A 23,567-nucleotide genomic window follows, 5' to 3' on the forward strand; every position below is an offset into this window, starting at 1 on the left:
GAGGGGAAATAAGCTCCAGGAATATGGGATAGTTACTCTCATGTGTCAACTTGACTGATGTCCAAATTAAACATTGTTTCTATCTGTGTCTATGAGTATTTCTGGATGGGATTAGCATTTTAATGGATGGACTCAGTAAAGTAGATTGTTTATTGTTGTTGTCGTGGTTGTTTAATCGCTAAATTGTGTCCAACTCTTTTGTGACCCCATGGACTGTAGCCTGCCAGGCTCCTCTGTCTATGGGATTTCCCAGGCAGGAATACTGGAGGGGGTTGCCATTTCCTTCTGCAGGGGATCTTCCCCACCCAGGGAAGAGAAAACAGGTTAGCAATTGTGACTTTCATGTGTGGACCAAAGGGTGTGTGATTGGTAAACAAACTGATCTATTTTAAAGGGGACAGATACAAAACCATTAACAGTTGCAAAGAAAACTTTCTGATGAGCTCAGATTGTAAAGGAAATGGGAAGGGGATTCAAGGAAAAGGGGACATAAAATTAAAGATTAAATCAGAAGACTGATTTGGATGTCTAGAAGGAGTTTGAATATTTCAAATAAGCTCCAGTTTACAAAAACTTTTCAAAGGCAAAATAGTGGACATTTTTTCTTTTTGCTAAGTTCAGAGCAAGGAGGAGATGAAGGTAGGCAGTTTGCTGATAACACATGGTACAATTGTGACTTTCATGTGTGGTTGCTTCAGTTGTGTCTGACTCTGTGCAACCCCATAGACTGCAGCCCACCCATGCTAATGGGTGACAAATAGCAAACAAGACTCAGCTAACTCCTATTTAGTTTTCATCCTCTACAACCAGAGAAGGATCTGGAAAGTGTCCAAAGGAGAGCAAATATGGTTAGGAGGAAGTTGAAAACCAAGACAGGCAAGGAGATAGAGTGAAAATCTAAAGCGTTTTTAATCCCCCAGCCTTAGAAAAAAATTACTTTTCAATGGAGTGAAAGAACTAGAGATTTAATTACAAAACAATCCCAGTATTTGAGAACTCCTAAAGGATGGAAGGGAGAAGGCAATGGCACCCCACTCCAATACTCTTGACTGGAAAATCCCATGGATGGAGGAGCCTGGTGGGCTACAGTCCATGGGGTCCCTAAGAGTCGGACACGGCTGAGCGACTTCACTTTCACCTTTCACTTTCATGCATTGGAGAAGGAAGTGGCAAGCCACTCCAGTGTTCTTGCCTGAAGAATCCCAGGGACGGGGGAGCCTGGTGGGCTGCCGTCTATGGGGTCGCACAGAGTCGGACGTGACTGAAGCGACTTAGCAGCAGCAGCAGCAAAGGTTGGAAGAAATTGGAATTGGAGTAAAAGAACAATTTTTTTCTATCCAACTATTATTTTGTTTTCTCTTTATTAAAATAATACATGTTGGAAATAGGAAATTTAGGACATATAGAAAGCTCATAGGAAGTAAAAAGAAATTATCTATAATTTTAGCTTTTAGAGACAAGTGTGATTACCTCTTTGGCAGAGTTCCTTTCTGAAACTGTATATGCATTTTTATGTAGTTGTGATAACATAGACTATACAATTAATTGTTCATTGGATTTTCCTGACTTTAGCATTAAATCATGAACATTTTTCAATGCAATGATAACTCTTCAAAAACATCTCTTTCATAACTCTATACATGACATGATACTATATAGTTTTTAAATTATATATATTTTTCCTCTAAGTGATATTTGTTTCCAGTTTTTCACTGGTATAAATAAAGTATGATGGATATCATTACATACAGATATTTGTTACTTTTTCAGATTTTGCCTTAGGATTTATTCCTTTATTAAAACTTGGGGTAAAATGACTCTATAAAAGGTCCCTCAGTTTGGTTCAGTTGCTCAGTTGTGTCTGACTCCTTGCGAACCCATGAATCGCAGCATGCCAGGCCTCCCTATCCATCACCAACTCTTGGAGTTCACTCAAACTCATGTCCATCGACTCAGTGATGGCATCCAGCCATCTTATCCTCTGTCGTCCCCTTCTCCTCCTGCCCCCAACCCCTCCCAGCATCAGAGTCTTTTCCAATGAGTCAACTCTTCGCATGAGGTGGCCAAAGTACTGGAGCTTCAGCTTTAGCATCATTTCCTCCAAAGAACACCCAGGGCTGATCTCCTATAGAATGGACTGGTTGGATCTCCTTGCAGTCCAAGGGACTCTCAAGAGTCTTCTCCAACACCACAGTTCAAAAGCATCAGTTCTTCGGTGCTCAGCTTTCTTCACAGTCCAACTTTCACATCCACATATGACCACTGGAAAAACCATAACCTTGACTAGATGGACCTTTGTTGGCAAAGTAATGTCTCTGCTTTTCAATATGCTATCTAGGTTGGTCTCTAATGCACATTATTTAACTGCTTTTCGGAGTTTGATTCAATGTACATATATGAGAATGCTTTACCAGGGAATCCTCAAATGAATTTAGTATCACAATTACTTAAGATTTTGCAATTTAAGACAAAGAAGTGTTATCTTGTTTTTTTGATTTATATTCCTTTGAATCTCCCTGAAGTAGAAGAGTTTTGATATGTTTATTAGCCATTTTCAATTCCCCTGTTGTTATTCTTTCCCTTATATTAATTGTAGCTTTTTGGTTAATGTTTCTACACAATGCTTGCGTATTTTATTTTGTTTTAAAGTGGAAAATGTTATCAATATTAAAAAATCCAATTTCTGTTATTCTTGATTTAGATATTTTATCTGATACCAATAACTGAATTTCTTATTTTGCTTCTAATTTTCTGGTATATCCTTGGTATAACTTCTTATAGTCATCCTTTGATGTGCAGCAGAAATCATTTATTTTAACTTTACATTTATAACCATTATTGAAAGGATTGGTATTATATTTCTTATTTTGTTTTACAGCTTCTATTTTGATGTGCTTCCATACACTTTGTTTTTATTTTTATTTGTGCTACTTTATTTACTATTTTATTCTGTAGTAGTTTGAAGAGTTGTTTTTCTTAATTTTATGAGTAATAACATTTATCATATACTTCTAAACTCATATTTCTATATTGTCCAAGGATAAAAAGAAATTATGAACTTGAGTCACTTCTCTGCTATAGGAATTTATCACTCATGACATTCTTTTTCTACCCATTTTTCAGTTCTGTTCATTTTTTATTTTTATTATTTTATTTTTAAACTTTACAATATTGTATTAGTTTTGCCAAATATCAAAATGAATCCGCCACAGGTATACATGTGTTCCCCATTCTGAACCCTACTCCCTCCTCCCTCCCCATACCATCCCTCTGGGTTGTCCCAGTGCACCAGCCCCAAGCATCCAGTATCGTGCATCGAACCTGGACTGGCGATTCGTTTCATACATGATATTATATATGTTTCAACACCATTCTCCCAAATCTCCCCACCCTCTCCCTCTCCCACAGAGTCCATAAGACTATTCTATACATCAGTGTCTCTTTTGCTGTCTCATACACAGGGTTATTGTTACCATCTTTCTAAATTCCATATATATGCGTTAGTATACTGTATTGGTGTTTTTCTTTCTGGCTTACTTCACTCTGTATAATAGGTTCCAGTTTCATCCATCTCATTAGAACTGATTCAAATGTATTCTTTTTAATGGCTAAATAATACTCCATTGTGTATATGTACCACAGCTTTCTTATCCATTCATCTGCTGATGGGCATCTAGGTTGCTTCCATGTCCTGGCTATTATAAACAGTGCTGCGATGAACATTGGGGTACATGTGTCTCTTTCCCTTCTGGTTTCCTCAGTGTGTATGCCCAGCAGTGGAATTGCTGGATCATAAGGCAGTTCTATTTCCAGTTTTTTAAGGAATCTCCACACTGTTCTCCATAGTGGCTATACTAGTTTGCATTCCCACCAACAGTGTAAGAGAGTTATGGATTTGGCTTATTATTTTATGTTGCTTTACTATATAGAACCCATTTTTAATAATTATTTTTAAATTTTGCATTCAATTGAATAATCACACTCAGTTCAGTTCAGTCGTTTAGTCGTGTCTGACTCTGTGACCTCATGAACCGCAGCACACCAGGCCTCCCTGTCCATCACCAACTCCAGGAGTCCACCCAAACCCATGTCCATCAAGTTGGTAATGCCATCCAACCATCTCATCCTCTGTCATGCCCTTCTCCCCCTGCCCTCAATCCCTCCCAGCATCAGGGTCTTTTCCAATGAGTCAATTCTCCGCATGAGGTGGCCAAAGTATTGGAGTTTCAGCTTCAGCATCAGTCCTTCCAATGAACACCCAGGATTGATCTCCTTTAGAATGGACTGGTTGGATCTCCTTGCAGTCCAAGGGACTCTCAAGAGTCTTCTCCAACACCACAGCTCAAAAGCATCAATTCTTCAGTGCTCAGCTTTCTTTATAGTCCAACTCTAACATCCATACATGACCACTGGAAAAACCATAGCCTTGACTAGACGGACCTTTGTTGGCAAAGTAATGTCTCTGCTTTTTAATATGCTGTCTAGGTTGGTCATAACTTTCCTTCCAAGGAGTAAGTGTCTTTTAATTTCGTGGCTGCAATCACCATCTGCAGTGATTTTGGATCCCAGAAAAAATCACACTACCATGGTTATTTTTAATTATTCCATAAGTTTCTTTTAAATCTCACAATCATCCTTTTATATTACCAGGTTAATATTCTTAGCTTCTTAAGAGGACTGAAAAATGTCTTTTTTTGAAAGAATACATAAGTTTAATGTTTAATGGAGCTTTTAATACCTAAGAAAATTCTTCTCCTATCTTTACATTTGAATGACATCTTAGATGAGTATGTGAATCTTGAGTCCCAGGCACTTAACTTCAACGAAGTTAAATGCCAGGCTTTTTCTCTATCTTGAGTTATTCACTTAAGTGTATCTTCAGTTTCAAGAAAAGGAAAATAAGGATTGTATTTTCAGAGCCCTTTAACACAGCTATTGCTTTCAAACTAGATTGGCTATAGTGCTACACTTAGAATTCTTGGGTCTGATTTTTTCTTTTGAAAATCTACAGACACTGTGTTTTTTTTTTTTTTTATAATTTAATACCATACAATGAAAGTCTGAGACTAGGATAATCTTGTCCCTTTTTATGTGATTTTTTTTAAAATTTCCTTGAATAGCTATGTAAAAGTGCATGTCTCTCACTACTCATTTTAACTGGAGCCTGTGGGGTCATTGCTGAATCCACAGGCTCAAGTTTACTTTCACCTCATGAATATGGTATTTCCCAAGTCTGATTAGTCTCTTATTCTTGGCTTTTTTTTTTTTTTCCTCTTTGCTTTATCATAATAAGCACAATTCTTAGTCACTACTCTGTCTTTCATAACTGTTTTCACTTTCTATAATTTCTTTGTTCTTTTATTCAGAACTGCAATATGGAAGCAATATGCAATATAGAAGCCTGCAATATGGAAGAGCTGGGTTTTATCCCTGGGTTGGGAAGATCCCCTGGAGAAGGGAAAGGCTACCCACTCCAGTATTCTGGCCTGGAGAATTCCATGGACTGTGTAGTCTATGGGTTCGCAAAGAGTTGGACAGACTGAGTGACTTTCACATTCATTTTTATTCAGAAAACTAGAAGGGTTTCTTAGCTTATTATCACCAGTTCAGTTTTCTCAATTTCATTCCTTTATTGTTTCCAATCGAAATTCTAATTTTTCTATTTTCAGTAGTTTCCTTCTATAACCCACTACTTTATTCCATCTTTTTCTCTCCTTAGAGTCCTGCAATGGATGTCATAATTTCCCCAGATAATTTGTTCAAACCAGTTATAGTTGTTTCACTCCCCATCTCAGTAAATTCCTGAGGAACATTCATATCATATAATTCAATTCAGGTCCATTTGAAGAGAAATCAGCTGGGAGGTGTTGCACAATGTTTTTCTCCCATACCAAAGAGACTTAGCAAGAGTCATCTCTTTCTATCATGTTCACATTAATGTGTGTGGAATGACATGTAGAACTGCTGCAGCCATCTTGACACCATGAGGTAAGTCATCTTCAAAACAAGGAATCAACGCAATTAGGTTGGAAGAATATAGAGGCCCTGATGACAACTTGGCAAATGCAATAAGCTTACAATACCATCCACTTCACTTCCATATTTCTAGTTATATGAGAAAACAATGTGTTTATTGTCTAAGCTATCCCACATCAAAATTGTTACTTGCAGCCAAAGACATAATTAATACTGGCCTCTGTTTCTATTTCATATTGGACATATTATTATTACACTTTTATTAGGAGAGTAAGGAAAATATTGTCAAAGAATTTTCCACTTCTTATAGAAAATTATTTTTGAAGTATGTTCTCTTTCTGAATCTTAGGATAATTCTTATTTACCTTGATATTGAAAAGCCTTTCCATAAATTGTATGCCATGTCATTTAATATTACCCTGTTTACCCATCCATGAAACTTCTATACTGATGCTTTATTTTACAGATTAACGATTACAGGTATTACACCTATCCAGATACTTAGCATATATCACATACTGTTGAACTCTTGCTTTCAGATCAAGCCTGCCTGCAGTACTGTGTGGGATAATGAGTTCAGCCTCTATTGTGTTGGAAGGAGAAGGAAAGTGTCACCTGTTCCACCTAGGAAATGCCTTTCCCTCTAATTAGCCTATCTAACTATAGTAAAGAGTCAGAGGTACTGTAATTCTTTTTGTATAAGGGAAGTAAATAAAAAACTATATTGAACAGTGCACTACTTAAATGGTCCACTCTATCGCTCACCCAGCACCACATACAAACTTCTTCCTGAGTAACTGCATAATATAGGATATAATGCCTACTTTCTCCTTTCTCTACTCTCCATCATCTTTTATTCCAGAAATAATAACTTCTGAATAAAATTAGATAAAAAGAGGATTGCTGAGAAAATTGGAGGAAGGTGCATGAGACTCTTACAGTGGAACATCATTCTTCTGTAATGTCAAGGACTTCACCTATTCCAGACTAATGCCGTTTCCAATTACAATTTAATGTTAAAGAAGTAAAAATCACGAAAAAAATAGATTTAGCATATAAACATGGGAAATGAAATAAAGTATGGTAAGAAATAAATGAAATTTAAAATCCACTGGACTGCCAGGGAATTCCCAGAAAGCTTCTTTTAATGGAAAAAAATTGATTTCCCAAATCAATTGTAGATTATGGATTTTTTGTTACACTTGAAAAAGAAAAAAAAAAAAAAACACCAAGGATATGCATTACTGGGCTTTTGTGTATCATCACAAATTGTTCATTTATAGTCTGCCTATATCCTACAATCATACATCATTCCAAATTTTTATTCTATTATTACACTGGTGTGATTTTACAAGCAGATGTTCACTTAAGAAAAAAAAAAGACTCAGTAGATTGTTTCTTTCATGTATTTTGGCATTAGCATCCTGGGTATATTATATATTTTCTAACAAAGTTCTCGTGTATCAGGGTTTGGTTGGCTGCCACATTTTCTGTTCAACATAAACTTTAAGTCACAAAGTTAGGAGCAGACACTGGGGATGCAGCTGTCCATGCAATTCTGGTACAGTAAGTTGACTGTGTCTACACAGGAATGTGTATTCCAAGTCATTGGAAATTCCCCTCACACAGTAACATGTGGTCTTTTCTTATTTTTAGTTTCCTGTGCCATTGTAATATCTATTAAGATATTTTTAAGTATTTTATCTTGGAGTTGTAAAAGGATGTAACAGACACCAGGATCTAGCCTTTGTGTTAATTATAACTTTGCTATTATAAAAATAGAATGTCTAGACCAGTAAGCTTGGCAGTATTTCTCTTAGACATTCTATTATCTAATAAAAGCGTTAAACAGGCTCTGAGGATATTTCAAAGAGAAGAGTTGATCCCAAAGTATAAGTGTGTGCTCCTTCAGCTTATGCCATACCTAATTAGTCTCATTTCCTTTGTAGTGAGGCTGACTCTCCTTATAGATATGATGGGATGCTGCAGATCAGTGTCATCAAATGTTTTCCTTGCACCCCTGAGTCTTGTGGGCAGCCACAGTTTAGGAAGAGCCGGAGAGGAATGGAGGTGATGATTTTAGGTGTCCAATCTTTCTACCCATATATCGACTAAAGTAGACTCATATTTTTTATGTTCTATAAATTGTGATTCCATGTAACACTGCATTTGAGAAAACAAATCATGTTGCTTTTAAAAAGAAAATCCCCAAATCTTCCAGTTTATATTTTTTCCTATAGGAGGAGATTTAATAAAGTCTCATGATATTCTTGAGACTCTGATAAAAAAAAGTGTGAACTGGACAAGAGTACAGTGGAGTTAGGTTGAAGCTGAACAAACTAACAATAGCTATCATACCAACCTGGTCTTTTCTAGTGACAAGGCAATGTCATCTTGATCAGTTCAATATTTTGGTTACTAACTTGAAAGACTAAATGGTATGCCATTTAAATTTGCTGATAAATAAAAACTGAGTTAGCCAGGTAGTATGTTGAGTCTCAGTCTATATTTAAAATTACTTCAAAAGACTAAAAACTAGTAAGACTAAATTAGAGATACAGTTCAGATCCACCTGTGGTCCTTAAACGTAATTTTCTCAGTTGTGGAACAGATGAAGTATAACTTAAGTAGTTCATTTGAAAAATACCAACATGTGCTTAGGAAACAGCAAGTCTGCATGAGTTCAAAATTATTTTTTTAAAAGTACAATTTTAAACTACATTATGTTCAATCCCTGGGTCAGGAAGACCCCCTGAAGAAGGGAATGGCTACCCACTCCAGTATTCTTGCCTGGAGAATCCCATGGACAGAGGAGCCTGACAGGCTACAGTCCATGGGGTCACAATGGGGTTGCAAAGAGTCAGACATGACTTTCACTCTTTCATGTGCAGAATTTATAACATTGCTATTGTCCTCTACCGTGGTTGGTCTATATCTGGACAGCATATTTATTTGGATATGTGATACTAAAGTAGCTATCAAAGAAGGTGAAGAAAATATTGAGGGATGAGCAATGTTACATGAGAAAGGGTTGGAGAGGTTGAAAATGTTGAGATGATGAAAGTGAAAGTCACTCAGCCATGTCAGACTCTTTGTGACCCCATGGACTATACAGTCCATGGAATTCTCCAGACCAGAATACTGGAGTGAGTAGCCTTTCCCTTCTCCAGGGGATCTTCCCAACCCAGGGATCGAACCCAGGCCTCCTGCATGGCAGGCAGATTCTTTGCCAGCTGAGCAACAGGGAAGGACAACATTAAACTGGCATCAAACACCTGGAGGCCTACTAGACGAAGTAGCACTTCTTTGTATTCAAAAGGACAAACCCAGGGCCACAGGACAAAACCAGGAACAAAGGGCAAAACCAAATAAATAGCGAAGATTTTGTTCAGTACACAGGAAAATTTGTCGTTAGGCTCATCCTACAGGGCATGGTTAGCCTCACCAAACAGACTTACAGATCTTGGTAAATCTTCAAGCAGAAGCTTTAAAAAGATTAAATGTAAAGATTAAATCTCAAGGTAAAAGGTTAAATTACAAAATCCTGAAGCATTTCTTTTAGAATTTAAGCTGCTATGATTCTACGTACAATAGAAATGTGAGAGATCTTAACTTAGCCATACGCACAAAGAAACTGGGAGGGCACCAAGATTCATGGCTAAGGACATGGGATGGCCACATGGAAGAATAAACTCATGGTAATTATTTATCACTCTATTTCTTTTAAATGAAAATAGCATTCTAAACTATATGACTTTGGAAGAAAAATAAATTTTTGATTAATGTTTCTGTATTATAAATCTCTTATGATCCAACTTGCTGTTTTTTTTTAATCTTTGTTGTATTGAAAATGATATATCAACTCCATGAGACATTTTAAGATTAAAAAATTTTATCTTCATCTCTAACACTATGTTTTCGTGTTATCTATTTTGTCCTCATGTATTCATATTTTTAGGTTTGCATTATCCAATACTGACATTTTGTTTTCACATATATCATTAAAATTATTACCATTTTTTACTGTTCTGTAGCATTCATAGTGTGTCTCAGTAACTGATTAATATTCTCTTTCCACAGTGTTTCATAATCAACCTTTAAGGTTTGGGATTTTGTTGTTGCTTTTATAAACAATGTTAAAATAAATAGCTTGATGAGTTCTAAATATTTCTTGGCTATTATAAATAATTACACTTAACAGAAAAAATCTTAAAATCAATTCATAAAGTTCAGAAAAGGCCCTATTGTAAATTTTACTAAAACTGCATTGAGTTTATACAGTAATTTGAGATAAATAATATCTTTACAACATTGAATCTTTCTCTTAAGAAAGAAACATATTTGTCTTTGGTTTATTCAGAATACTGGAGTGGATTGCTATTTCCTTCTCCAGGGGATCTTCCCAACCCTGGGACCAAACCCATGTCTCCTGCCACTCCTGCATTGGCAGAAGGATTCTTTACCACTGAGCCACCTGGGAAGCCCCCTTTATGAGAATAACAATGCCTTATTTTTGTTTGCATTTCCTGGGCCTAACACAGTGTCTCATATAGAGTAGGTACATGATAGCTATTTAACAAAGAGATGAAGGAATGCATATTTTAGATGGGAAAAGGGCCAGCATGAAATGCCAAGACACTGGTTTTGGAAGGTTTTTATGGGTGATTTTTGAAGCAACTGCAGAATTCAAACTTCAAACCTATCTATGTCATGATTTCCTATGATTTTAAATATTTATGAAACATGTCAACTGCAGTTACCAGACTTTTTAAAAGAAAGCATGATTGCCTTCAGCCCTTTCCCTATTGATGTCATGGAGAAGGGATGGGCTACTCACTCCAGTATTCCTGGACTTCTCTGGTGGCTCATATGGTAAAGAATCTACCTGAAATATGAGAGACGTGGCTTTGATCCCTGGGTTGGGAAGATCCCCTGGAAGAGAGCATAGTAACCCACTCCAGTATTTTTGCCTGGAGAATCCCCATGGACAGAGAAGCCTGGGAGGCTGAAGTCCACAAGGTCACAAAGAGTCAGACACAACTGAGCAACTAAGAACGCACGCACACCTTAAGGAAAGACGAGTGTCCCACTAAAGATTTCTGCAAACTTCTAGGAGCTTGTTCTTTACGGACACTTCTAACCCTAACCCTTGCTTCTACAAAATTACTTTAAGAACTATCTGGCTGTCTTATGTGTTATACATTGTCTTCATTGTATCAACATAAAACAGGGCACTTGATCATCAGATCAGATCAGATCAGTCACTCAGTTGTGTCCCACTCTTTGCAACCCCATGAATCACAGCACGCCAGGCCTCCCTGTCCATCACCAACTCCCAGAGTTCATTCAGACTCATGTCCATCGAGTCAGTGATGCCATCCAGCCATCTCATCCACTATCATCCCCTTCTCCTCTTGCCCCCAATCCCTCCCAGCATCAGAGTCTTTTCCAATGAGTCAACTCTTTGCATGAAGTGGCCAAAGTACTGGAGTTTCAGCTTTAGCATCAGTCCTTCCAAAGAAATCCCAGGGCTGATCTGCTTCAGAATGGACTGGTTGGATCTCCTTGCAGTCCAAGGGACTCTCAAGAGTCTTCTCCAACACCACAGTTCAAAAGCATCAATTCTTTGGCACTCAGCTTTCTTCCCAGTCCAACTCTCACATCCATACATGACCACAGGAAAAACTATAGCCTTGACTAGACGGACTTTCGTTGGCAAAGTAATGTCTCTGCTTTTGAATATGCTATCTAGGTTGGTCATAACTTTCCTTCCAAGGAGTAAGTGTCTTTTAATTTCATGGCTGCAGTCACCATCTGCAGTGATTTTGGAGCCCAGAAAAATAGTCTGACACTGTTTCCACTGTTTCCCCATCTATTTCCCATGAAATGGTGGGACCGGATGCCATGATCTTCGTTTTCTGAATGTTGAGCTTTAAGCCAACTTTTTCACTCTCCACTTTCACTTTCATCAAGAGGCTTTTGAGTTCCTCTTCACTTTCTGCCATAAGGGTGGTGTCATCTGCATATCTGAGGTGATTGATATTTCTCCCGGCGATCTTGATTCCAGCTTGTGTTTCTTCCAGTCCAGCGTTTCTCATGACATACTGTGCATATAAGTTAACAGGGTGACAATATACAGCCTTGACGTACTCCTTTTCCTATTTGGAACCAGTCTGTTGTTCCATGTCCAGTTCTAACTGTTGCTTCCTGACCTGCATACAAATTTCTCAAGAGGCAGATCAGGTGGTCTGGTATTCCCATTTCTTTCAGACTTTTCCACAGTTTATTGTGATCCACACAGTCAGAGGCTTTGGCATAGTCAATAAAGCAGAAATAGATGTTTTTCTGGAACTCTCCTGCTTTTTCCATGATCCAGCGGATGTTGGCAATTTGATCTCTGGTTGCTCTGCCTTTTCTAAAACCAGCTTGACCATCAGGAAGTTCACGGTTCATGTACTGCTAAAGCCTGGCTTGGAGAATTTTGAGCATTACTTTACTAGCGTGTGAGATGAGTACAATTGTGTGGTAGTTTGAGCATTCTTTGGCATTGCCTTTCTTTGGAATTGGAATGAAAACTGACCTTTTCCAGTCTTGTGGCCACTGCTGAGTTTTCCAAATTTGCTGGCAGATTGAGTGCAGCACTTTCACAGCATCATCTTTCAGGATTTGGAATAGCTCAACTGGAATTCTATCACCTCCACTAGCTTTGTTCATAGTGATGCTTTCTAAGGCCTTGATCATGGTCATTAGTAAAAATGGAAGCTAAAAAACATTACTCATAGAAAACTTTTGTGTGAAAAGCTTTTTTTTTTTTTAAAGCAAATAAAACATTTATTGTTCAGATTTTTTCCCCATTTTTTTTCTTGTTTTACAAAAACATGCATACATACAGAGGGTATACTGGTCCTGGAGAAGACACACACGCTTGCACACACACAAACTCCCTCTTACTCTTTCACTCACACACACATACACACACACACACACACACACACACATACATACACACAAATACTTTCCTTCTTGGTCCCAGGCCTCAACCCCAGAAGCCTCGAAGACTGTACCAGGGTATCCTCCCCCTCCCCCATGTCTTCCATCCACTCTCCCACCTCCTCTCCCCTCAGCCAAGCTATTATTATTATTATTACATTTATTATTACAAAATGATAATGGATCAAAGTACAGTTTATCTACAAAAGGTTAAGAACTGTAGTTGAATGTTAGCTTTTCCTATTTCAGAAGCACTTTCATTTAGCCCATAATGGGAATTTTCCATCAGATAAATGACCCTGTGGAGCACACAGGCTTTTGTGATATTGCTGGTTCCCCTCTCTCTCAGCCCTCATTCTTCCTTCCTTTGCTCTTTCCATCCCTCCCAGACATCTCTTCACTATGATATTCATCTTTCTTTGGCCTCATCTTTTGAACTCAGCTCCAGGAACACATCTGAATATCCAAAACTGATCCAAGTGTTCACATGAAGGGGCTCTATTAATAGCCCAGTAAGCTACTACCCTTGAAAGTGAAAATGAAGTCGCTCAGTCGTGTCCGACTCTTTGCGACCCCATGGACTGTTAGCTACCAGGCTCCTCAGGAGACAGTCCATGGAGTTTTTCAGGCAAGAGTAGTGGAGTGGGTTGCCATTTCCTTCTCCAGGGGATCTTCCCGACCCAGGGATTGAACCTGGGTCTCCCTCATTGCAGGTAAATGCTTTACCATCTGAGCCACAGGGAAGCCCTTAGACTTTATTTAAGGACCAATTTTCCTTAAAAGAAAGTTGTGCTTTTAAATAATAAAGTTTTATATTTTCATTAAATATAAAAATAATTAGGCATATTTATCTGTCTTATATCCCCAAATTAAAATGTTTACCCAAAACATAAGCTCCTAAAATCATTCACGCACCAAAATTTGTGGACATTAATTTACCCAGCAGGCTATGAGACAAAGACAGAGAAATACTGAAATAATCTATACATAAGGACAGTAGCTATTTTAGAATATTTGTGTGTAATCTTTTCACAAGATAATCCTTCTGCAAATGTCATACATTCCAGTAATTGCAGAATAAAATATAAAAATTACATAGTTATGTCTTTATTTGATGATGACAATTCCAAAATGCCAATCCACAGAAAAAGAATGAGAGAGCTATTTTATTATTTAGAACATATATTCACTGGTTATATTTCTCTAACTAAAAGAGTATATAAAATAGCATACTTAGATTTCTGAAAGACTATGTTCTTATCCACAGAGTGCTACTAGTCACTATAAAACCAATAGTTAATCAGTGGTATTTAGCTTAATCTTTAAAAAATAAATTAAAAAAAAAAACACTGCCCATGTTTGTTCTATAATAAATATTCTCTGGATCTGTTTAAAATGAATACAGCTGTGACAAGAGTGTTTGCTCTTTGTCCATGGACCATTTGCTATCTGTAGAGAATATAACAAACAGCATATCATTTCAGCACAGAAAAGAGGAAAGTTCAGCTAGTCTCTGCTTAGAGGTCCATTTTTACACTAAGCAGAATTTACTATTTTTATTTTTCAGACATGTTACTATCTTTATTTTTACTGGTTATAAAGGTAATATTTGCTTCTTGTTGAATTTTCAATTACAGAGAAGTAGATTAAAATTGTACCTACTTCTAACTTTATTGTATATTACCCTTGTGTCCTTAAAATTTGCAATTTGGGATAAATACATAGTTAACATATATACATAGAACACAATAGGAAAATGTTGGTTTTTATCTTACAAGAAAGAATCTTCTTTAATTAAGACAGAGTCTTCTTTAATTAAGAACAATATGCTCATTATTATTATTATTTTTTTTTAGAAAGAATTAGCACACAGGTATGACTCTCTGTGACCCCATGGTCTGTAGCCTGCCAGGCTCCTCTGTCCGTGGGATTTTCCAGGCAAGAATACTAGAGCAGATTGCCATTTCTTTCTCCAGGGGAATCTTCCTGACCCAGGGATTGACCCTGTGTCTCCTGTATTGGCAGGAGGATTCTTTACCACTGAGCCACATGGGCCATCTATTACTTCAAGCAAGCAGCAATTACTCTAAGTCTCCTTTCCTTTCCTATCCAGATAAGACTCTCTAGAAAATTCTATGACCAAATGAAAAAAATAATAACAGGGTACCAAAACTATTGTCTCTCTTTGCATACTATCTGTGAGATTTTCTTTGCATTTGATAAATCCAGGGTCAACTTGTGCATCCAAGAATTATGGGTGCAATTTTCAACATTACATGTATTAATAAAAAATTTCATTCTAGAGTATATTGTTATCCTATAGCACATTATATTGGAATTTGACAATTTTTTCCAGTCATAAAACTTCTACAGTTTGAAGAAAATTTTCCTTAAATAATAAATTTCTATTGATCAATTTTTAAGGTTTATTATTCAGCATTTCTTTTTAAATCCTAGGCTTTTTTCTCCTAATTAAGTCTGCAAGTAAATTCATTCCAAGCATTTCCACTTTTAAGTTTCTTCCTCAAATGACAAATTAAATTTTAGAATTTAGAAAATGAAACATTTATTGTCATCTGTACTCAACTATATTTGCTATGCATTTATGTCAGATGGGAAAAGAATAAATCTTACAGCAACATGAATGTGTACACTTTTATACAAACAGCAAAGTGGGTAATTAGTGGGATGGATTTGGGAAGGGAATTTATTTGGTCACTCAACTATTATAACTAGGCAATTAAAATGCAAAACTTTGGTCCACAATATGTACAAAATTAAATATGAAACAGGAAGACAAGTCTATTTTATGAGAGCAAACAAGATTTTGATAAGACAAAAATTTACCAAGTGTAACTACCATTTCCAGTTTTCTAGTGAAGGCCATGGCACCCCACTCCAGTACTCTTGCCTGGAAAATCCCATGGACGGAGGAGCCTGGTAGGCTGCAGTCCATGGGGTCGCTAAGAGTCGGACACGATGGAGTGACTTCACTTTCACTTTTCACTTTCCTGCATTGGAGAAGGAAATGGCAGCCCACTCCAATGTTCTTGCCTGGAGAATCCCAGGGACGGGGGAGCCTGGTGGACTGCCGTCTATTGGGTTGCACAGAGTCGGACACGACTGAAGCAACTTAGCAGCAGCAGTGCAGATTATGCTATTAGACTTTAGGGAACTAGTAACTGAGAATAATTCAAATCTATCTTCTTAACAGAGGCATCAAAATATACACTATACAATCCATTACTTAGTGTCATCAAGGAAAAATAAAGTTTATATAAATCTGGGGCTATATAAAACACACTCTGCCAAAAGTTGCATTTTCCTTTAATAAACTGTTATTTTAAACTGTCTTTGTGTGAAGAAAAGCACACCTCTTTTAAAGTTCCCACACATATATAGTATAGTTACACCCTGTGTGGTGATCCTTTTCAGATCTCAGTGTCAGAAAATGATACTTGCAGCAATGAATGGTGATTCAGCTGTGGTAATAACCTCATTCTTTTGTTTTGTTTTCTGGATATCTAGGCATATAGCCCCAAACAAGACAATCAATGGATTTTAAACAGAAAGGTGAGCAACAAATGACACTGAAAATTTCTGGAAGAATATCTAATTGTGAAGAAACAAACCAATTATGATAACAGAATTCCATCTTATTAAGCTGCATGTGACCAAGTTACAGAGCTTTGATGAAGTCTTTCTATTGGTAAAGAGCAATATTTGATTTAGCCTCATATTAAATTAAGAGACAAATGAGGGCTTGCCAGCTACCAACCAATCTGTCAGCTGATAATGCACCCGGTGGAGAAAACAGCCCTGATCTATATAAGTAGTAGATGTTTTACCCACATTTAAAGAGTCACTAATGTTTTAGCATTTTGCAGTATTAAAGTATAAATAGCATCTGAGGAGAAGGATACTACTGTATATTAAAATTGCATCCCCCCATTCCCCCTTGGAAGATCTCAGCTGTTTTTTCAGCCTCTTAGATGCATGCTTCTGTTCCAGGTCTATGGGGAATAGCAAGCAACATACCTTTTAAAATCATCCAAGGAAGTGTATTTATTTCACTTTTCATGGAAAAACACAACTTCTACTTGCCTCCACTGACAGGCCTTTCCAAATCCCTCCTTTAATCTTGAAAAGTATAGCTCTTTTTAAAGTGGTAGGATGTGGCCACCATATCCTGACTGCCATCAGCTGCACACAGTGAGGTATCGCTCCAGGACCTTGCTTCAGACAGGCAGATTCTTTACCATCTGAGCCACCAGAGAAGTCCAGGGGTGGCCTTAGACCTTCTTTATAACTGGAGGGAACTGCTGCCTCATTTCTCTCTCTCTCTGTGAAGCGAGATCGAGCCATGAGCCTTTGGAGTTGGAGCACTGACTCCAAGACCCTAGACTGCCAGAAAACTAACCCTAGGGGGTATCAAATAGTGAGAACTCACACAAAGGAAACCATTGGAATACAAGACCTGGCACCACCCAGCCACCAGTAGCACCCTGTGCAGGTTGCCTCCTCCAAACAATAAACAAAACAAAAATACAAACTCAATCATCAGCAGACAGGATTACCACCACACTCAGCCTTGCCCATCAGAGGAAAAACAAACAAAAACTCAGCACAAATCTCACCCTCTAAGAAGCTTACACAAACCCTGGACAAACCTTAGGAGGGCAGAAACCAAAAGGAAGAAAGAATTCAATCTTGAAGCCTGGGAAAAGGAGACCTCAAACAAAATAAGTTAAAAAAAAAAAGGAAAGGCAGAGAAATAGTACACAAGTGACAGAACAAACTAGAAATACAGAAGTCCAAATAAATGAAGAGGAAATAGGCAAATTACCTGAAAAAGAATTCAGAATAATGATAGTAAAGATGATCAAAACCCTTGAAAACAAAATGGAGAAAATGCAAGACTCAATTAACCAAGACCCGGAGGAATTAAAGAATAAACATGCAGAGACAAACCACACAATTATTGAAATTAAAAATATTCTAGAAGGAATCAATAGCAGACTATCTGAAGGAGAAGAGCAGATCAGTGAGCTGGAAGATAAAATGGTGGAAATAAACTTCTGCAGAGCAGAATAATTAAAAAGAATGAAAAGAACTGAGGATAGTCTCAGAGAACTCTGGGACCATATTAAACACACCAACATTCAAATTATAGAAGTTCCAGAAGAAGAATAGAAAAAGAAAGGGTATGAAAAAAATGTTGAAGAGATTATAGTTGAAAATTTCCCCAACATGAAAAAGGAAATAGTCAATCAAGTCCAAGAGGCACAAGGAGTTCTATACAGGATAAACCCAAGGAAAAACACACCAAGACACATACTAATCAAACTAACAAAGACTAAACATAAAGACAGAATACTAAAAGCAGCAAGGGAAAAGCAACAAGTAACATACAAGTGAAACCACTTGCTTAACAGCTGATCTTTCAACAGAAACTCTGCAGGCCAGAATAGAATGGTGGGATATATTTAAAGTACTGAAAGGGAAAGATCTATAACCAAGATTACTGTACCCAGCAAGGATCTCATTCAAAATTAATGGAGAAATAAAAAGCTTTTCAGACAAGCAAAAGTTAAGAGAATTCAGTACCACCAAATCAGCTTTACAATAAATGTTAAATGGAATTATATAGTCAAGAAATACAGGAGAAGAAAAAATATCTACAAAATCAACCTCAAACAATTAAGAAAATGGCAATAGGAACATATATATCAATAATTACTTTAACTGTAAATGGATTAAATGCTCCAACCAAAAGACACAGACTGGCTGAATGGATACAAAAACAAGACCCATATATATGCTGTCTACAAGAAACCCACTTCAGACCTCAAGACACATATAGACTGAAAGTGAGAGGATGGAAAAATATATTCCATACAAATGGGAAGCAAAAGAAAGCTGGAGTACCAATACTCATTTAAGATAATATAGACCTTAAAATAAAGACTACAAGAGATAAGGAAGGATACTACATAATGATCAAGGGATCAATCCAAAAAGAAGACATAATGATTGTAAATATCTATGCATCTGACATAGGAGCACCTCAATGCACAAGACAAACACTAACAGACATAAAAGAAGAAATTGACAGTAACACAATAATAGTAAGAGACTTTAAGACCCCACTCACACCAATGGACAGATCAAAAAGCAGAAAATTAATGAGGAAACACAAGTTTTAAATGATACATTAGATGAGATGCATCTCATTGACATCTTCAGGACATTCCATCCAAATGCAGAAGAATACACCTCCTTCTCAAGTGCACATGGAACATTCTCCAGGGTAGACCACATCTTGGGTCACAAATCAAACCTTAGTAAATTTAAGAAAACTGAAATCATATTAAGCATGTTCTCTGATCACAATGCTATGAGACTAGATATCAATTACAAAAAAAAAAAAAACAACTGTAAGAAACACAAACACATGTGCCGGGAGCCAGCATGAGGAACTCTGCCCATGGCAAAGGTCATGAGGAAGGAGGCTCGGCATACGCAAAGGCGGGATTGAGTCTCAGGAGTCCCCCTGGAAATTCTCAAGCATCTACCCCCAAAACCAGAGTCTGCCTACTTTCTGCTTTGTGTTCTCACCTACACCTCTGACTTTACGGGGGGCTGTCCCCCACTACCTCTCTCTGAAAAGAGTTAACTTACAGCTCCAGTTAATAATTCCTGGGTGTGACACTGTTTCAACTTACAAACTCCTTTGAAGTCCTCTAGCCTGCCTGAATAGGTTTTTCCGGCCACATGTGATTGTTCACAGCCTCCCAACTGTGAGAGGCATGAGATGTTCTAAACTGTCTAAATACAGATTCCTTTGAACAGTTAAAAGAATTGATTAGAAATTGTATTGGTGAAGAGTTTTTCACTTGTTGGGCCAATGTTTGCTGCTAAGTCTCCATATCCCTTACCTGCTGTGTCCCTAGCAGTATACTGATTAATATAATTGGTGTAAGTAGTAGCTTTAATGTTTGTAACCTTGGACCCTTGAGTTAATTCTTTTTCTTGTTATAGCCCACCACACCTTTGCCCTATAGAAATGCAACTTTATCTAACGCTTTTGGAGGGTGGCGCCTGACTAATCACCTTTAGAGAAAAATAAGTTTTCTGAAGAAAGGGTCTTAAAATGTTAACAGGAGAAAAAAAAAAAAATGTTAACAGGCCTCCGGGCCAGAAGATGATGCAAATCACCTAAACTTTTGCATATGATAAGTTTACAGGAAGAAAGCCTGGCTTACTGCATGACTCTACCCCTTCCCCCATTATCCTCTATGCATAACTTAAGGTATAAAAACTACTTTGGAAAATAAAGTGCGGGCCTTGTTCACCGAAGCTTAGTCTCCCCATGTTGTTCTTTCTCTCATCTTCTGGCTGAATTATTCAGCCTCTTTTCTCCACTAAATTTTCTCACTGAGCTATCCTTATTTAACCACTCTTTATATCCTTAATTAATGTTTAATTAAGCAATTGTTTCCTGATCCTCGCCGACGCTGTCCCCACTTCGAATTCCCTGGATCCACCGGGGCTGGACCCTGACACACATGGAGATTAAACAACACCATTTCTAAATAACCAACAGGGTACTGAAGAAATCAAAAGGGAAATCAAAAATTTTCTACAAACAAATGACAATGAAAATACAACTCAAAACCTACAGGATGCAGCAAAAGCAGTCCTAAGCAGGAAGTTTATAGCAATACAATCTGACCTCAAGAAACAAGAAAAACATCAAATAGACAACCTAATTTTATACCGAAAGCAACTGGAAAAAGAAGAAGAACAACAACAAAAAACCCCAAAATTAGTAGAAGGAAAGAAATCATAAAGATCCAAGCAGAAATAAATAAAAAGAAATGAAAGAAATAATAGTAAAGATTAATAAAACTAAAAGCTGGTTTTTTGAGAAGAAGACTATTATGAACAATTATATGGCAGTAAAATAGATAACCTGGAAGAAATGGAAAGATTCTTAGAAAAATTCAATCTTCCAAGACTGAACCAGGAAGAAATAGAAATTATGAACAATTCAATTACAAGCACTGTAATTGAAGCTGTGATCAAAAATCTCCCAGAAAAAGAAAGCTCAGGACCTGATGGCTGCACAGGAGAATCCTATCAAACATTTAGAGAAGAGCTAACGCCTATCCTTCTAAAATTCTTTCAAAAAATTGCAGAGGAAGGAACACTTCCAAACTCATTCTACAAGGCCACCATCACCCTTATACCAAAACCAGACAAACAACACAAAAAAAGAAAACTACTGGCCAATATCACTGGTGAACATAGATGCAAAAATCCTCAACAAAATTTTAGCAAACAGAATTCAGCAACACATCAAAAAGCTCATACACCATGATCAAGTTTGGTTTATTCAAGGAATGCAAGGATTCTTCAGAACATTCAAATCAATCAATATGATATACCATATATACCTGTGGCAGATTCATTTCGATATTTGGCAAAACCAATACAATATTGTAAAGTTTAAAAATAAAATAAAATTAAAAAAAATAAAAATTGTAAGATAAAAACCATATGATAATCTCAATAGATGCAGAAAAAAAGCCTTTGACAAAATTCAGCACCCATTTATGATTAAAACTATTTAAAAATGGGCATAGAAGGAACTTACCTCAACATAGTAAAGGCCATATATGATAAGCCTACAGCAAACATTATTCTCAATGGTGAAGAAATAAAAGCATTCCCCCTAAGACCAGGAACAAGACAAGGGTGTCCACTTTCACCACTATTATTCAAAATAGTTCTAGAACTCCTAGCTACAGCAATCAGAGAAGAAAAAGAAGTAAAAAGAATCCAGACTGGAAAAGAACTAAAGCCCTCACTGTTTGCAGATGACATGATACTGTACATAGAAAACCCTAAAGATACTATCATAAAATTACTAGAGCTAATCAGTGAAGTTAGCAAAGTTGCAGGATACAAAATCAATACACAGAAATCACTTGCATTTCTATGTGCTAACAATGAAAAATCAGAAAGAGAAATTAAGGAATCAATGCCATTCACCACTGCAACAAAAAGAATTAAATACCTAGGAATAAACTTAGCTAAGGAGACAAAAGAACTGTACACAGAAAATTAGAAGACACTGATGAAAGAAATCAAAGCCAACACAAACAGATGGAGAGATACTCCATGTTCTGGGTAGGAAGAATCAATATTGTGAAAATGACTATACTGCCAAATGCAATCTACAGATTCAATGCAATCCCTTTCAGTTTACCAATGGCATTTTTTCACAGAACTAGAACAAAAAGTTTCACAATTCATATGGAAACACAAAAGACCCCAAATAGCCAAAGCAGTCTTGAGAAAGAAGAATGGAGCTGGAAGAATCAACCTTTCTGACTTCAGATTAGCTACAGTCATCAAGACAGTATGTTACTGGCACAAAAACAGAACTAGAGACCAATGGAACAATATAGAAAGCCAAGAAATAAACCAATGCACCTATAGGTACCTTAGTTTTTACAAAGGAGGCAAGAATATACAATGGGGCACAGACAGCCTCTTCAATAAATGTTGCTGGGAAAACTAGACAGCTATATGTAAAATGACAAAATTAGAAAACTTCCTAACACCATATACAAAGATAAACTCAAAATGGATTAAAAAACTAAATGTAAGACCAGAAACTATAAAACTCTTAGAGGAAAACATAGGTAGAACACTCGATGACATAAATCAAAGCAAGATCCTCTATGACCCACCTCCTAGAGATAAAAACAAAAGTAAACAAGTGGGACCAGATTAAACTTAAAAGCTTTTTCACAGCAAAGGAAACTATAAGTAAGGTGAAAAGACAACTCTCAGAATGGGAGAAAATAATACCAAAGGAAACAACTGTCAAAGGATTAATTTCCAAAATATACAAGCAGCTCATGCAACTCAATGCCAGAAAAACAAACAACCCAATCAAAAAGTGGCAAAAAGACCCAAACAGACATTTCTCTAAAAAAGACATACAGATGGCTAACAAACACATGAAAAGATGCTCAGCATCACTCATTGTTAGAGAAATGCAAATCAAAACTACAATGAGGTATCACCTCACACTGATCAGAATGGCCATCAACAAAATGTCTACAAACAATAAATGCTGGAGAAGGTGTATAGAAAAGGGAATGCTCTTACACTGTTGCTGGGAATGTAAATTGATACAGTCACTATGAAAGATGGTATGGAGACTCCTTGAAAAACTAGGAAGAAAACCACCATCTGACTCCTATTCCACTCCTAGGCATATTCCTTGAGGAAATCAAAATTGAAGAAGACACATGTATCCCATTGTTCATTGCAGCATTATTTACAATAGCTAGAACATGGAAGCAACCTAGATGCTCATCGACAGAGGAATGGATAAAGAAGTTGTGGTACATATACACAACAGAATATTACTCAGCCATAAAAAGGAATGCATTTGAGTCAGTTCTGATGAGGTGGATGAACCTAGAACCTATTATACAGAGAGAAGTGGGTCAGAAAGAGAGAGATAAATATCGTGTTCTAACACACATATACAGAATCTATAAAAATGGTACTGAAGTATT

Source organism: Bos taurus, chromosome 1 (assembly GCF_002263795.3).
Source record: "Bos taurus isolate L1 Dominette 01449 registration number 42190680 breed Hereford chromosome 1, ARS-UCD2.0, whole genome shotgun sequence".
Lineage (NCBI taxonomy): Eukaryota > Metazoa > Chordata > Mammalia > Artiodactyla > Bovidae > Bos > Bos taurus.